This window comes from Parambassis ranga, unplaced genomic scaffold (genome assembly GCF_900634625.1).
Source record: "Parambassis ranga unplaced genomic scaffold, fParRan2.1 scaffold_22_arrow_ctg1, whole genome shotgun sequence".
NCBI lineage: Eukaryota > Metazoa > Chordata > Actinopteri > Ambassidae > Parambassis > Parambassis ranga.
In genome coordinates, this window is record NW_021144778.1 from 4,125,015 (window position 1) to 4,140,201 (window position 15,187).

General features: G+C 42.4%; 2 non-coding genes across 2 annotated transcripts; both read left to right on the forward strand.

Annotated features, from left to right (window-relative positions):
• Window positions 1–8,899: 8,899 nt before the first annotated feature.
• Window positions 8,900–8,991, forward strand: trnar-ucu (transfer RNA arginine (anticodon UCU)). Its single transcript is given in 2 exon segments — window positions 8,900–8,936; window positions 8,956–8,991. It is a non-coding gene; the product is annotated as a tRNA-Arg (tRNA).
• Window positions 8,992–10,859: 1,868 nt separating this feature from the next.
• trnaa-agc (transfer RNA alanine (anticodon AGC)) lies at window positions 10,860–10,932 on the forward strand. Its single transcript has one exon. It is a non-coding gene; the product is annotated as a tRNA-Ala (tRNA).
• Window positions 10,933–15,187: the final 4,255 nt, after the last annotated feature.

Consider the following 15,187-nt stretch of genomic DNA (forward strand, 5'->3'; position numbering starts at 1 on the left):
GAGAGAGAGAGAGAGAGAGAGAGAGAAAATCAGTCTCATTGTCTCTCTGGGTCCGGCCACAGAATTTCATCAACATCACATGCAATGTCTTCTAGTCCAAGGCACCGGGGAACATGTCTCCTGGAGTGCCGTATCCAGGCCTGACATGATGCCTGGTCCATATCCTCGCATGCCTCCTTCCAGATGCTGGATGTCTAGTAATTCTGTGGAGTAACAGTTTCAGTTTTACATGTACAGTATTGTTGTTTTTCTCATTAGAGTATGGTACTACTGCAAAACTTAGTGTGAGGGAACTGTACTAACCCATTCTCATCAATATGTCCTTATGATGCTTGCTACAGTGTAGCGGCTCAGGCTGAACCCGTTGTCCAGCTTCCCTCAGGGTCAATCCATGGTTGATCACATGATCCATTATTGTAGCTCCGATGACATCAGTAATTCTATTTCTTCTTACCCTTCCTCCTTCCTCTTCACCTCCTCGTCCTCTTCCTCTAAATTCACCTCCTAGTCTTCGTCCTCCTCCTCTTCCTCATGTTCCTCCTCTAATTCTCACTCTTCTCAGTCTCCTTCTCCCTCCATTGTTCTCCACACTGAAGCTTACCTGTGTCTTATTTACAGAGCTCATGCTGATTGCAAAGTGAACTAATGATGTAAAACAGTTCTCACATGTGACAGTGTAGCCAGACAGTTGGCAAAATAGTGTAAATACCAGCCATAAATGTGTGTAGTTTTACTATGAGTGTGTTGATCTTTTGGAAGTTGTGTGTAAAGCAGTGAGTTGTGTTTAAAGTTCAGCAAAAAGAGTGCTGTGAAGTGGATTATATTTATACAATTGCAAATTGTGTGTTACAAAAGTGCAAATTGAGTGTAAAGCAGTTTTTTTGCTTTTAGTTTTGCAAACTCAGTGAGTGATTTTGCTATAACTACTAATAGTTTTAGAAATTGTGCTATAAGAATCATTGTTAGTGTTTAAGCAATCAGAAAAAACTGTAAATAAAGAGGTGTTTGTTTCAAATAACACAAGTTAAAGCTGTGCCTGTTTTTATTGCACAATCAAACCTTAAATATTTCATGAAAAATATATATCATAGAATTTTAGTCGACTAAATCCACGGCAGATTTAGTCGACTAAAATTATTTGATATTTAGTCGACTAAAACTAGACTAAAACTTTAAAAATGTTGATGACTGAAACGTGACTAAAATCAAATGACATTTTAGTCACAAGACTAAAATAAAAACTAAATCCGAAATTGCTGCCAAAATTAACACTGATGTGGAGGAGGGATTGATTTTGGAATGAGGAGGCTGCAACCTGCGATGGCACCACTAGATGTCAGCTTTTCACAGCATTGGTGGTTCAGTGGTAGAATTCTCGCCTGCCACGCGGGAGGCCCGGGTTCGATTCCATTCCTCACATTCCATGTGAGGGGACATATATTCACCTTCACATCTATGCTGTTGTTCAGTAAGTTGTTTTTATATGTGTTAACAGACCTATCTGACTTCTGTTAACATCACTGTGACATACACACAGAGGCACTACACTTCACAGACGAGCTTCAGTGGTACAGTGCACATCACATTTGAAACAAGAGCACTTACCACTTTCTAGTTTTCTTTCAGTTTTTGTCTGATGTCAACAGGCATAGTTGACAATAACATCCTCACCTACAGTGTAATACTCAGAGTTTTTCATGATATCATAACAGGACATAATACATCTCTGTGCATTTCTCATCTGTATATCTGCATGTCTTATGGTTGCTCTGTACATAGTCTTTATTTCTACTTTATCTATTGTTATGCTGCTCAGGACCTTGTTTTCATGCTGCTGTAATGGAATGGAAGGAACGCTGACAACCAACATGGGTCATAGCAGCAGTCACCTGGTGCGGTCATGTATCAGCTGGGGTGTGACGCAGTGGCTCCGTCAGTAACTATGGGCAGTGTGTACGCACCCAGACACACATCATTGGAAGCCAGCTTTAATGAGAGGTGAGGGTTGCAAAAGTCCGAACAAGAGCCTGTTGACAGAAAACTCTAAAGGAGAAGGTTGCCATGTTAGAAAACAACCGAGACTTTCTGCAGAAAACCATGACCATGACATCCACTGGTAGGTCATCTGTTCTTTCAACTCAAACGGGACACAAGGACATAAACCTTTGCATTTCAATATACCAAATTAAGTTGGATGAAACTCCCACATCGCTGGGCTCCTGTCTTCAGAACGTGTAAGCTGCCCTCCTATAGGGTTAAAAAACACAAACACACATAACACTCATGTTGATCCTGAGCATCACATAAACATGTGAATCTTTCATTAATATTGAAGTTCCTCCTTTGTTCTGGGAAACTTACAGAAGCTTCTTTGAGAAGTGGTTCAGCTGGGCCATGAACTTCAATGCAGCGGCTTTATATTCCTAACCAGAAATCTTTGTTCATAACTTTACCAATGTCAAACTAAGAAGAACATTGTGTTGTTCTTCCACCGACTGAAACATGAAAAAAGAGATGTCACACATGGCTCATTGGTCTAGAGTCTGATCTCACCGTTTATAGGAACTACACTGCAGTTTTGGGCGGATTGTCTTCAGTCGATTATTTGATGATTTGGCAGGTCTGGTTTTAGATCTGCAGATTGCACCCCCTCCTACATTAGCACAGGCCACTGGTGCAGCTTTGACACCTACTGCTAGGAGGGTTTTTTTAATGCACTAAAATTGGAAAGCAGTTTTTGTGACTGGGGGACAGGACACAGAAAAGCAGGGCTCTCTGATAAGGTGGACCAATGTGACCTCTAGTGTGACATGTGGCGCCCTCAGTGACACCATGAGCTTCTTTTGGGTGTCGCCTCTTTAACCGGGGTCAGATTTATTGTGGCAACGGCGCCCTTAGCAACGCGGCGGGTCCATGGAGACAAACAACAGTCCGAGTAGTGAGGGAATGCTGGGCTGCACGGTTAACAGACACGAGGAAAGAAATCTGATTAAACTGCATGTTTGAGGACTTTTTATGGGCTCACTTCATACCGCTGCTGTGAGGTGAAGATGGGATGCCTAAGCTCGACGCACACGGCGGTTGAGCCGCTGGTAGGCGCGGAGGTGCAGGAGGTAGGCTCGGTGTGTGGAGACGTGTTACAGAGATTTACGTACTGTATCCTACCAATGATTTAGCTGCTGATTCTCATTCATTATTAACCAAAACTAGCAACTCTAAGTGAGAAACTTCTGCGAACTCATACAACACTATCAATAAAATCAGTCAATCAAATTACAGGATGGAACATAAATGTGAATAAATGGCCCTTAAAATGATCACATCATAGTGCTAATATTTATGTTTTAAAACATGTCACTAACAAAAGGATAAGTTGAATGAAACAATTTAATACTTAATAATCTTGGCCTTTGCCTGAGTATTGGCAGCTCTTGGGGATTTTATGCTTCATGATTGTATCTTTGTTTTATTGTATTTTACTGCAGTTTGTCTCTTTTATGTATTTTATTAGTTTGAGTTTATTTCATGTATTTTAATGTTAAGCACTTTGGTGGGCAATGCCCTTATAAATGTGATATATAAATAAAACGGGCATTGACATAATAATAAACCTTAAAATGACTAACCTGAATTAAAAAAAACTACAAATGAATTTAGTGTTAGATTTAGTTAAATATAAATTATACCTGTCCTCTGAAATGAAAGCGTGACAGATTTTCTATGGTTCTACATTTACACCAGCAAAAATTGGCAAAATTTACTTCAATCTCTTTGTAGTGTATCATTGTTGTTGCTGAGTTACTGTATTCATGACAATATGTCAACACAATGATGATGTCACCATGACAACGTCACGTCTGGGATTCAGGATGCTGTCAAATTGTGATAATGTGTGTGTGTGTGTGTGCTGCCAGGAGGAAACTAAAAGTAAACTCAGCGGTCGTAGGGACTCTGCTGTGTCGAAGGGCACTGCGGACAGCGGGGTGGTGATGGAGAACACAGAGATCCCCAACTTACCCGACACAGTGCCCAGTAACCTTCCTCCTCTAACATCAGTGAGCGTCACAGAAAGTGAGGGAAACAAAGAAACACAGCACAGTGAGGATGTGCTCCACACAGGCTGGAGAGAGAAAACATGTGTCTTAAAATGTGTTTATGTTCTGTCTGCTGCTCCAGGTCAGCTGCTGCAAAATGGCACAGAACAGAACCGTCCAAAGGCCAGAGAGATCCTGGAGGAACTGATGCAGCAGGGAATCATCATAGAAGGGCAAAGAGAGGCCGGCAGTGGCGCAGGAGAGGCCTACAGCATCATGGTGGGCACCTGGTTAGCATGCTTCATTCACAATATCAATGCTATGATAAAATATGTAACATTGTGTGTGTGTGTGTCAGCTGGATGACAGTGAAGGGTTCCGGCGAAGGTACCCTGCCAGACTTAAGTCTCTGAGGGGCAAAAAAGCTCCCCGCACCAGAGAACAGATTGATGAGAAGATGAGGCTCGCTGATGAGAGACGCAAGGTAGTGTGTGTGTGTGTGTGTGTGTGTGTGTGTGTGTGTGTGTGTGTGTGTGTGTGTACTAACCACCTTCTTCTAATGTCTTCTCTCTCACATGCTTGATATTTCAGTCAAAGGAAGATACGCTCAAAACACGTTTAAGAGCCAAGTCTGTGCGTATTCGTGGCCCCGCTCCTGTCTGCACCACTGAGGAGGATGAAGATGCAACCATTACCCCTGTGGTGCCGCTGCAGTTACCTGTCAGTCCTGCCAGACAGATTGGTCAAAAAGCTGGTGAGGAAAGAGGGTGGGTGAGAGACGCTGGAGGTGACGACAGGGAAAAAAGTGGCCCCGCTCCTGTCTGCACCACTGAGGGGGATGAAGATGCAACCATTACCCCTGTGGGGCTGCTGCAGTTACCTGTTAGTCCTGACAGACAGATTGGTCAAAAAGCTGGTGAGGAAGGAGGGTGGGTGAGAGACGCTGGAGGTGACGACAGTGGCCTTCCTCCTGTCTGCATCACATAAACCCAATAGTGGATTGGGTTCATTCTCTGGAATGTTGAATTAAAATAAACGTTGTTCTCGGACCTGCAGGACTTTGTAGTCACTTCAGCTGGACACGCATCAGAAAGTCTCACCTACGCTTACTACGTGGCCGGTTGTGGTGAAACGGCCACTTCATAGGACGTGAGCCAAACTCAAACATTTTGCACTGTGAAGACTCCTCTTTAAGATATATATTGTTTGCAGGTAAATAGACAGGATGTCATTAAGCATCAGCACTTTAATGGAGGTAACATTATTATATATATTTGCATTTAGGAGGGATCAGTCTGGCACTGAAAGTACTCCTGCACCACGTGCTGCTGAGGAACAGGAGTACTTTCAGTAGCCAGACTGATCCCTCCTAAATGCACCACTGAGTGCCACTGGAGGTCATTCCTTTCTGTGGCCATCAAACTGTACAACTCCTCCCTCTGAGATCAGACAATCTAACGCACTGTCTTGTAGTTATACCCATATTGGATTTATAGTAGACAAGATTTTACTGCACACAGTTTTAGTTGTATTATATATGACTATCAGTCTTCACTTGCCTGGATTTTACTTGAATGTTTATTAACGTTTGGAATTTCTAACCTGTTTTATTTTTATTTTACTCTTACTACTCCTGTTGGACTTGAGATGGCGCTGTTTCATTTCCCTGTAGATGAGCTACTAGGAAAAGTCTGAGTAACATGAGGAAGTGCCTTATGTGAAAAGACATTAAAAACTTATTTATGAATAAAGTTCCAGCTTTTCTTTAACTGTAAGTGTGTACAGTGGCAGTGTGTGAAGATATATGTGCTACAAAAGGATGCTGAATATGAATGAAATGTGATAAATTAAGAGGGAAAGATTACTATTTTAGGGGATATAACAACTCATATTACACACTGCTCAGAGACTGACCCACTAGTGTAACCTGATCTTTTAATATTTGTTTTAACTTACGCTTAAAAGTAAGTTATACAAATATTGGGTAGAGTAACAGTATTTCCCTCTGAAATGTACGTGAACATAACAGAAAAATGGAGAAGTTCCTCTCCCTATATTGAACACACAGTGCATATTTGACCATTTATCTATGTCATCTATGTCTTCAGGTTGGTTGTAGCCACACACACACAAGTGGAAGCTGTCAGGAAGCTGCACCTGTCTGTGGAGCATCTGTCCTCTGAGCTGCTGCCTGTCTGTTGGACAGGATGGATCTCAGTAACAGTTCAATCATGAGAGACTCAGCGAACTGAATGAGAAATATTTATTAAGTACAAAGTTTGAATGTGCATCGGCGTCCTAGACCCCGTCGTGAAGACCACATCCGAAAAGGGGGGAAAACGCAAGAAGAGAGGCCGCTGGATCAGAAGATGAAACGCACTAAAAAAAACTGGGTGGGGTTAGAGGCAGCGCTTTTAGGAATGGGTCCCAAATGTATTTAGTTAGACAGCAGAGTTACCAAGAAGAGCTGGAAACACCTGATGCTATCCGTGGGACAATCCGCTCCATGTCACAGCCCTCTTAACTGACATCTACCTCCAGGCTGCTTCAGTATTATCACTTTTGTCGAGTTTTTTTGTTTGTTTTCTCCCGAGAAAGTCACAGAGCCAGCTGATCTTTTGCTTTCCTCTCCACACACGTATCGATAAGGAGACTTTGCACTATAATTAGGGCCCGAGCACCGAATGGTGCAAGAGCCCTACTGAAACCTTAGAGATTGTTATTATTAAGACGCAAGCGGGCCGGATGTGGCCCGCGGGCCGTACTTTGCCCAGGTCTGCCGTAGACCAACGAGCCACATGTGACTTCTTGCTTTTCATGTTTCAGTTGGTGGAAGAACAACACAAAGCACATGTTTTTCTTAGTTTGACATTGGTAAAGATATGTACAAAGATTTCTGGTTAGGAATATATAGTGTTGCTCCTGAACAGGGACTTGAACCCTGGGCCCTCAGATTAATTAAATCTTTTCATTTTGTTATGCTGACTTTTGTCCTGGAATGTTGCCTTCCATTTTGGAATGCACGCTTCCATGACATCACAGGCCGCTGTCAGGTTAGGGGTTTAATCCAAGACTTTTGTCTACCATTCCGGAATCCTGCCTATCATTCTGGAGTGGGTGGATGGATGTCTATTCCAGGATGCTCTCATTCTAGATTTCTGCCTTTCATTTGGGAATGCTTTCTTCCATTCTGGGATGCTTTTCATTCCAGAATGATGTCTTGCTGACTTCTGTTCCACTATACAGAGTGTTAATCGGGAATTCTGCCTGTCATTCCGGAATACTGATGTCTATTCTGGAATGCTGCCACTTAATCTGGATTACTGCCTTTCATTCCGGAAATTTGAATTTCATTCTGGAATGCTTTTCATTCTGAAATGCTGCCTTTCATTCTGCAAGTCTGCTTTTCGTCCAAGGCGCTGTGTTAAAGTTGCAGTCTCCACTGGAGGACAATCCTGAGACAGAAACTGGTACACCCAAAGGATAAAACTCCCAGGGAGAAACACAGCAATATCATATATGCAGTCCAGTGCAGTGAGGAATGCTCTGATCTGTACATTGGAGAAACTAAACAACCACTCCACAGGAGAATGGCTCAGCACAGGAGAGCCACCTCCTCAGGACAAGACTCAGCTGTTCACCTCCACCTCAAAGACAAAGGACACTCCTTTGAGGACAACAATGTTCACATTTTAGACAGAGAGGAAGTCAAGGAAGCCATCTATGTTAAGCTGGTAAAACCTTCTCGAGGTGGTGGCCTCATCTTTTTACCACATACAAAGCAGTTATTTCATCCATTCCCAGGAAGTTTCACTCCAAGTCACATGCTAACAGCAAGAACAATGGGCTGTCTACCAGCAGTCTGTCGTGACCTTCCCTGGTCACCCCGGATTGTCAGATTCCGTCTCCTGTATTCAGAACATTGAGTGAAAGAAAATACCCTGGGTTTTGTAGTTTCGCCTTTTGCAAAAGGGATAACACAGTGAACACAGGCCTTTCAGTCTGCTTCACTCCCGTCCATACGTGTTCTGCCCCTCCCTGTACACAGGCTAGTTTTATTGAAAGTTGAGGTACATTTGCATAACAGATAAACAGTTCTTCAAGACCATCGTAGGTATTTCCATATTGGGACATGTTGCCCTTTTATCTCCACCTACTAATTATCATAATTGGTCTAACATATTTATGACTGTGAAAACACTCTGTCCCTTCTATGTTGGTTGATTTATCTTAGGTCCGTGGCTCCTAGTGCTTCGGCCTTCACCTCATCAAAGAGTTCCTCCCTAACACTCTGTAAGAGTTATAGATGTGTTTTTCTCTAAGTGTAAGCTTATATAATCAAATACATACGTGGTCTGTATCATGTCATTGCGTAAATAACCTTGTATACTTCACAAGTCTCCTAGTCGTTAGCCAGTCATTAGACACACCTGGCACAGGCAGCCAGATCATCACAGGTAATTATGGAAACAAAAAAAATGTACCTACAATGAGGCACACACAAAATTCAAGGCACAAAATGAAGGCACAATGCACTCAGTGATGCTGTAACCTCTGTTATGCTGACTTTTTAAAAAAAAAATACTTTAATAATCCCAGAAGGGAAATTGCCTAAGGCTGCTGCCAAGCAGTGTCATACAATGACCAGCACTGGAGGCAATGTGGGTCAAGGACACACAACCCTGCTCTACCACTGAGCCACTGCTGATGTTGCCTTCCCTTCTGGACTGCTGACTTGCCAGAATACTGACTGTTACTCCTGAATTCTACGTATAATTCCGGAATTCTGTTGACTATTCTGGAATGCTGCTGCTTATTCCGGATTTCTGCCTTTCATTCTAGGACAAACAAATGGACTGCTCTGTGGCTCTGTGGCGCAATGGATAGCGCATTGGACTTCTAGTTAAACACAGGAGAAGTGATTCAAAGGTTGTGGGTTTGAGTCCCACCAGAGTCAAAGTGCCTTTTAACTTCCTGTGGCGCCGTCCTTCAGGGTGGATACAGCTCCTGTCCTGAAAGCTAGAAAAAAAGGACTGCACTCAGACATCCCGGAAAACAGCGTCACTGCCCCTGGCTTTGTGACTGTACAGGTGGACAGAGATCTGACTGGTGTGAGCTTTTGCTTGGCACAGAGGCAGCTAATAAACTGAAAGTTGTACCTTTTTCAAATGACATGGTGAGGAGGAGAACAGAAGATCTCTCAGCTGACATTCAGGCACAGCTGCTGGATAGACTGCGATCATGTAAGAAATGTTCCTTTCAGTTGGATGAATCGACAGAGCAGAGCATCTCCAGTGCTGCTCAGTTGATAGTTTTGGTGTGCTATCCCTGGAAAGGAGATATTTTGGAAGACTTTCTGTTCTGCGCAGATAAAGTCTGTCAATCCAGAGATTAAAGCTGCTCACTGTATGCTGCTGAACATGAGGCACTGCTGGATCACTCTGAGGTGCGATGGCTGTCACAATGGCTGCAGCACAGAGCTCAATCAGAGGGAAAGAAGAAGGAGCAACATCACTGGAGAGCAGACTGGAGAAGAAGGCAGCATGGTCAGAGCAGACAGAAACAGGTGCTGCAGGGTTTCAGCCTTTCTCTGACACAACCTGATTCAGATCATGTGCTTCATCTGGTGCAGAATGATACAGCTGTAAATCCGAATGAACTCAAAATTCATTAGTAATCCTGTACTCCTGTTAACCTGTCATTGTGATCAACAATTACATAATGCAATTAGCAGAAAAAGTGTCAATATTATTACAAAGGGGCAGCTAATTATCTACAGGTTTAGATTTTGTTAGCCACAACACCCACTGTTTTAACGGAGACAAAATGGCTGACAGTAAGTAAATAGTAAAAGTACATTATTTTGTTACATTTGTACTTAAGTGCAAGTAAAAGTACTGGCTTAAAAATAAAGTACAAGTACCCAGAAAAACTACTTAATTACAGTAACTTGAGTATTTGTAATCAGTTACTGCCACCCTTGGATATTTGCAGTCCACCCCTGGATATATGCAGTCCAGTGCAGTGAGGCATGCTCTGTTCTGTACAATGGAGAAACCAAACAACTACTCCAAAAACTGGCCTTCAATGTTTGTCAAGATGCTTATGTTTAAGGCAAAAGCTGTGACCTCTTTCAAGTTTTGCAGCGTATTTTCACTCGAAGCCGTGAACACATGTTAATCAGACAGATGTGGTGGCCGAGTGGTTAAGGCGATGGGCTGCTAATCCATTGTGGTCCTGACACAGGATCATCACTTGATGGTGTCATAAACATTCCAACTTAAGACAGTAATACTGGTGTCCTATCTACACAGATCAGTCTATGGAGAAGTCCACAGTCTGTGCATTGGTCCAGCTGTAGTCATTAATGGAAAACCCACATTCAGTAGGTCAGGAAATGGAATATATGAGTAGGTCAGGAAATGGAGAATATGTGAAAAGGTTCAATATTGAAGACACCTGGAGCCACTCTAACCAAATAATGAACTCAAAACACCTGCAAAGGCCTTTAAATGGTCTCAGTCTAGTTCTGTAGGCTGCACAACCACAGGAAGACTGCTGACTTGACAGTTGCCCAAAAGACGACCATTGACACCTTGCACAAGGAGGGCAAGACACAAAGAGGCTGGCTGTTCACAGAGCTCTGTCCAAGCACATTAACAGAGAGGGAAGGGGAGTACAAGCAAGAGGGAGTACAAAGTGTTCTGCCCAAACAGGGACTTGAACCCTGGACCCTCAGATTAAAAGTCTGATGCTTGCAATACTTCACTAGTACACTTGTAGAGTAGTGAATCCTGATTGACTTGCGATTAACCCTTTATACAAGGGGGATTAGCTCAAATGGTAGAGCGCTCGCTTAGCATGTGAGAGGTAGCGGGATCGATGCCCGCATCCTCCAGCCTGCATTTTAGGGAGGGTGTAGCTGGATGGATGAGGATGGATGGATAATGTAGTGGACTCCCACCCAGCAGATCAAGTCCCAGAGGTTACAGCATCATTTATTAGCTGAGTTTCCCTCAGGGAAGCTGCTGTTTACAAGCTGTTTACAGAGAGAAACAAGACAAACAACAGTCAGCATCATCTTCCATAAAAACACATGACAATAACATGTGAGACAGAGAGTTTATGATCAGTGCTCTCCCTGCTGGTTAGGACATATGATGACATTTTAAATGTACCAGTCAAAAGTCACTCAGTGGTTTGTCTTTGTTTTTATGACTTTCTACATTGTAGGTTCATCCTGAAGACATCAGAGCTATGAAGGAACACATGTGGAATGATGTAGTGAACAAACAGTGTTAAACCAAGCAGAATATGTTTGATGTTTGACATTCTTCCAAGCAGCCAGCTTTTGCTTTGATGACAGCTTTGCACACTCTTTGCATTCTCTCAATCTGAACTGAACCACCAATGCTGTGCAATGCTGACATCTAGTGGTGAAATCACAGGCTGCAGCCTCCTCATTCCAAAATCAATCCCTCCTCCACATAAAGTCAGAAGTTCTAAATGTGAGTCATTAAATGAGAGGTTCCAGCAGAAACGTCCAAACATCTGAAGAGAAGCTGAGAAGCCGGAGATACAGGGGCTGCAAGCTGTGCTTCAACTGTTCCTGTTTAGACAATAAGAACAGATCATCACTGTCTTTTAAAATGTTCTGATCAAATCACATTAGTTTGTATATTTATATTACACACAGAGCTGTTGTTTCAGTCACATCCATTTGTTATGTGTACAGTGGGTGCAGGAAGTATTCAGACCCCCTTAAATGTTTCACTTTGTTATATTGCAGCCATTTGCTAAAATCATTGAAGTTCATTTTTCCTCATTAATGTCCACACAGCTCCCCATACTGACAGAAACACACAGAGTTGTTGACATGTTTGCAGATGTATTAAAAAGACAAAGTGAAATATGACATGGTCCTAAGTATCAGAGCCTTTGCTGTGACTCTCATATATTGAACTCAGGTGCGTCCATTTCTTCTGATCGTCCTTCAGATGGTTCTACACCTTCATCTGAGTCCAGCTGTCTTTGATGATACTGATTGGACTTGATGAGGAAAGACACACACCTGTCTGTATAAGACCTTACAGCTCACAGTGCAGGTCACATACTGGGTGATGACGTCCTCCTGCAGGTGTTACTGTGGAACAACTGCTCTGGATTGGGATGAGTCTGAATAGAACTTTGTTAGCTTTGGAAAGCTGTGTGGTAGTTAGAGAGGAACTGAAAAGTGTCAACAACATATACGCTGTGTTGTCAGTCCCCACTGCTGGCTCTGTCTCGGTGAGCTTCCACTCAACTGCAGCCTTCTTAAATTCTTTATTAAGTTTGGTGCTTTGTAGAAATTGTTTTCACATAGCTGCTGCTTTCAAAAAAACAAGCTTCAAGGAAAGATTTGACATTTCTGAGCAGTTATTGTAGTGAAGAACCATCATAGAAAACATGTCTGATCTCTCTCCAGACATTATCACGCTGTCTTCAGGTGCTGTGGAAATGAATGTTGTGATGAGCATCCAAAAGGAAAAGGTGGGATTTCTAACAATCCCCAGTTTGCCAGATTAAAGGTTAAGAGCATCAAGGTCCTGTCAGTGAGTGCTGCTAACAGTGATTAATACAACAACTACTGTTAAAAATAAACACATGCTGTTTGCATGCATCACGTTCTTACTCTGCAGTAAATGCTGTGTGTCTTTGATGTGTGGAATATAAGAGCTTTTGTAGAAGCTAGTTTGTGTATCTGCATCTCTCAGTCAATAGTGTACATTTACATTCTAGAAATGAAGGCTTGCTGGGTGACAATTGTTGTATTTATAATGAGTTCAGAATGTTTGAAGATGTGTGGCTCGTGACAGATACAGGAAGTGACTGTTCAGTGTGTTTTTCTTCTAACCCAAGTTTCAATACTTGTGTAATTGTACAAGTGTAAATGGTGTAAAGTGTAAAAACAGTCTACAGGCTCTTACGGGAAACAAGAACATCAGGGAAATTCTCTAGAAGTTTTATGCAACTATGCAGTGGTAACAGAAGTGTCAAAAACTGCAGTTTCCCCTGTGGCCTCTGGGACTTACTCCAAAAATAATTTAATTTCCATAGATCTGAAAGAATAAGCCATTCAAATGGAGACATCATTATAACATATCCCTGGGATAGGTGTGTGCTTGCTGTTATGTATGTGTGTGATTGACAGCTGTGCTCAGCTCCACTGTTACTGTGCCTGCATATAACTGTCAGAGTTGAACGGCAAACACTGATTTTGCTCATGCTTGTACTGCATGTGTTGATGTGAGAAATAGAGTGACATGGACAAGGGAGGTGTGCAGGTCAATACAGTCAGTCTGTAGATATTGTCCTCACCTCTTTGGCACACTTAGCATAGTCTAAGAGATGATGTAGTCTTACTACAGAAAACCTGGCTCAACAGTAATAATAAAAACCGGCCTCTGTTTATATGAAGTTTGTATCGAGCACTCCTGTGTCTGCATGTGGCCCAAAGTTTTCCTGTAAAATGTTTGTCATCCAACAGAAACTGGCTGGTGCAGACAGCAACTCCACCAAGTGTCCCTGTTCAGTACCAGGTACCATTGCTCACTAATTCCTCTGTGCTGTGTTATGCTCATGAAAGTAGCCCCTTTGACCCCAGTATGAGGTCTGTAGTTAGCATACGAACGTGCGAGTACAGACTCAACTGATGGATGAATGCAGAGCTCAGGGAGCATGTCACATGAAGAGCTGAGTGCACTGAAGTGGAAGGCTCCTCATGTGCACACAGCTGTCAATAAAACACTTTCACTGGCACCAATGCAAGAATGACTGGACACATTTAAAGTTGTTTTCTTTTTAAAAATGACCACAAACACATTTTTACATTGGCTGCTATAATTTGTTGTTTTAGGTGGGCCTGGTTCTCTGTTTTATTTTCAAACTTCTTGTCTTCTGATCTTTGGTTTCTCTCCTTTCTTGTGTCACACTCTGCTAACCTCTGGGTTCCCCGTCTGACCTGTCCATGTCTTGTTTGGTTTGTATAGGTTTAGTCTTTTGGTGTCTTTCGTTTGCAATGTGTTCATTCAGTTTACTCTGGTGGTTTCTTATGTTTTTGGATTTTGTAATTTTAGAAGCAGCTAGAAAAGGTTCTATTTTCCTAAGGAACCAATACCTTGTTGTATGTGTTAATACATAGTGATATAGACCAAGGAATAGGCTATTATTGGGTACACTGTGCAAAACAAATTATTTTTGCATTTTTAGTGTATAAATGTTACTCAAGATAACTAAAATGAAACTTCAAACCTGTTGGTCTATCTAACCAGTACATATTGAGATTTTTAACATCTCAACAACATGAGCCAGTAATGAGTTTCCATTGAGATCAGATAGTGACCAGTCGGCCCTTTTTTCCATGATCCTCTCCAGCCTGACCAACTTGCAATAATGCTGCTGCTGCTGCTGCTGCTGCTGCTGCTGGAGCTTTTTAGGACCACGATTGATGCAGTTATTTCTGCATCAAGCGTCAGTTTTAGGACAGTTGTAGCTTGAGGACAGTGACAGGAAATGGCTTGACAGGAAGTGTCTGTGAGGTAAAAGCAGTTAGAATCTGAAAAAGGTAAAGTTCATGTACAGATAAAAGGAAATAACTCAGAATCACATTTGTGTGTCAGTATTTGTGTGTGTGTGTAGGAAGGCTGTGTGTGAGAGTTGAGCAGCAACCTTGCCAAAAGCAGGTTAAAGATTTTTGATTTGATCTGACTCACCGACCTACACACACACACACACACACACAGCTTCTCCCTAGTCATTGTTGTGTGTGGGCACTTTACCCACACTGCCTCCAGTGGCGCTCCTTGCTGGTCATTGTATGACGCTGCTTGGCAGCAGCCTTAAGCAATTTACCTCTGGGATTATTAAAGTATCTAAAATAATTAAAAAAAATGAACCTCCACCAGAAAACACCAAGTGTCACCTCAGCCTCATCAATAATGCAGCTCTCTGCTCTTTATGGAGGCATACGGCTCTTTGGGCCTGTTGAAAGCCACGGCTTGTCAGTCTGAGTTGTTTGAGTAAGTGCTTAAAGAGCTCTCACTAGTGTGACAGTGAACACAACTTGTCACACATTCAGGTGCTTCAGTGTGGAAATGATAAGAAAAGAGAAGCCT